The sequence below is a fragment of the Caretta caretta genome, chromosome 4 (assembly GCF_965140235.1).
Source record: "Caretta caretta isolate rCarCar2 chromosome 4, rCarCar1.hap1, whole genome shotgun sequence".
NCBI classification, from domain to species: Eukaryota; Metazoa; Chordata; order Testudines; family Cheloniidae; genus Caretta; species Caretta caretta.
Window position 1 is genome coordinate 71,732,948 of NC_134209.1, and position 2,811 is coordinate 71,735,758.

Here is a 2,811-nt window from a genome sequence, read left to right on the forward strand (position 1 = left end):
ACCTACTGGGTCTCATTCTCTATTCCTTGCACTAGTTTTACACTTGCTGAATTTCATGGAGTTTACTCTGAATTCTATCAGCTATGGCGGACTGAAAAAAAATAGGAAAACAATGTCATGAAAGACATTAAATTGCTCTCCTTTTTACACGGTTCAAAATGGAGCCATATTGCAAAGAAACTGAAAAGTATTAAACTTTATCAAGATTTTTGGGGGAGGAGATGGGGGAGAATGAAAAATTACCTTTCTGAAAACTGGATTTTTGGTGAGCAAAATTTCTTGGCTGACTTGGAATAATATTGAATTTTGTACCCACCCACATGCTGTGTCAATTTTTTTAAAAAAATTAAGTGGCACTTTTTCCATTACTAGTCATTTTCAATGAAAAAACCCAAAAAACCACAACTTAGTGCTGTGTAAAGTGGTTGTAAGAGGGGGAAATCTGGTCTGCTTACTTACAAAGAAAGTGCAACCCATGATATTCATATCAGCAATATGGTTGTTTACAAACAGCTTGCTAAGGAGGTCTTTCAGAGATATATACTGCATTACAAAATAAAGATTATATTGGCATGTCTGGGCTTACTACTTGTAATGGCCATTTTGCTAACTGTCTATTTTGGTACCTTTTGTCCACAGTGTCAGAAATTACTCAGTGTAGTGCACATAAATGATTACAGTGTTAACATGTAGCTAGCTTGTGTTCTTGTTCCTGGTGTCTGTTACATTCACACTTGTCTGTTAAGGCCATCATTTAGATTAAACATTTTAGGTAAGGTCCTTTTTTCTGTGAAGCAACTAGCACATATATAGATGCCATAAATAAAAGTTAAAAGAGAGCTTGACATTTGTAACACTTCTAGCATGGGAACTAGGTCTCAGACAGTCTCCATCCCGCTTTCACACACTGTTTAACATCCAGCCAAGTATTAACAATTTCATGTAGACACATATCTGCCTTGCTGGGGTGCACTGAAGGAAACAGGGAGCGGGAAGTCTGGGAGTGGTCTGGGAGAAGATCACAATGTAGAAGCCCTGAAGACTTAGCACACCTATGAGGGCTCATCTGTGAGCCAGTTACTGTGTGGGACTTCATGAATCTAAGGGTCGTGGCAATTTATTTTGAGGGCTAGCATATGGCAAAGCCTGGGGTTTTTTGTTGCTAAGGGAGATCACATACTACTATTTCATGAAGCAGCAGTAAAAAATAAAATAAAATTAAAAAGCAGTACTATACAGCATGCTTCCCCAAGGCATGTCTGAGCCATAAGACTGGCCATGCTGGGTCAGACCAATAGTCCATCTGGCCCAGTATCCTCTCTGACAGTAGCTACTGCCAGCTACTTCAGAGCTAATGAACAGAACAGGGCAATTTATTGAGTGATCAATTCCCTGTTATCCAGTCCCAGCATCTGGGAATTGGGGTTTAAGGCCACCTAAAGCCTAGGGTTGCTTCCCTGACCATCTTGGCTATAAACTATTCATGGACCTATAGTCCATTAAATTACCAATTTGTTTAAAAAAAAAACCCACACAGTTATACTTTTAGCCTTCACAACATCTTCTGGCAACAAGTCCCACAGATTGACTCTGCATTGTATGAACTATTTCCTGGCGTTAGTATTAAACCTGCTGCCTATTAACACAAGAACCAGGGTCACACAATGAAATTATGTGAAAGGGTAAACAAAATATTGCCCCACACCATTCTTGATTTTATAGACTCTCTTCTAAAATTAAGTGTCACAGTCTTTTTAATCACTCCTCATATGGAAGCAGTCCCATAACCCAAGCCTTTTTTGTTGCTCTTCTCTGGACTCTCTAATTTATCCACTCTTTCCTGAATTGTGGCTCCTAGAACTGGACACAATACTTCACTTGAGAAATAATTAGCATGCAGTAGAGCAGAGGAATTATTTCTAGTCTTGCTTACAAACGCTCCTGCTAATACATCCCAGAAGGTTTGCTTCCCTCCCCCTCCCCCCACACCCCTTTGCAACAGTGTTACACTGTAGACTCACATTTAGCTTGTGATCCACTATTGACCCCCAGGTCCCTTTCTGAGGCAGTCATTTCCCATTTGGTATGTGTGCAACTGATTGTTCCTTCCTAAATGGACTACTTTGCATGGGTCCTTACTGAATTTCATCCTATTTACTTCAGACCATTTCTCCAGATCATTTTGAATTTTAATCCTATCCTCCAAAAAGCACTCGCAACTCCTCCCAGCTTGGTATCATCCACAAACTTTGTAAGTGTACTCTCTATGCCATTATCTAAATCACTGATGAAGATATTGAACAGAAATAGACCCAGAACCGATCCCTATGGAACCCCACTTGATATGCCCTTCCAGCTTGACTGTGAACCACTGATAACTATTCTCTGGGGACAGTTTTCCAACCAATTATGCACCCACCTTATAATAGCTCCATCTAGGTAGTATTTGAGATGAGGCTCCAAGAACAGCATGCTATATTCAACATGTAGGGGTACCATGGAATTATATATGGCAGAGGTGACATGTGGGGTCAAGAAAGGCTCTGTCCTCCTCCCCCTGCACTTACCTCCACCCCCGCATGTTTGGCCACTCTCCCTGGCAGCTGGGTGGGGAGTAGGATGGAGAAGCTTCTGCCTGAGAAAGTCTGGCTGGGAGGCATGGCACAGGCTATATTAAAAATGGAGACATTCACAGATCTGATAACAAAAACAGAAATTGAGTCTCAGACAGATAGGAAGGAACCTGGTAAGAATTCTAAATACAGTCTAGCCATAGATTCAGGTAAAAGTGTGAATAAAGAAACACACACC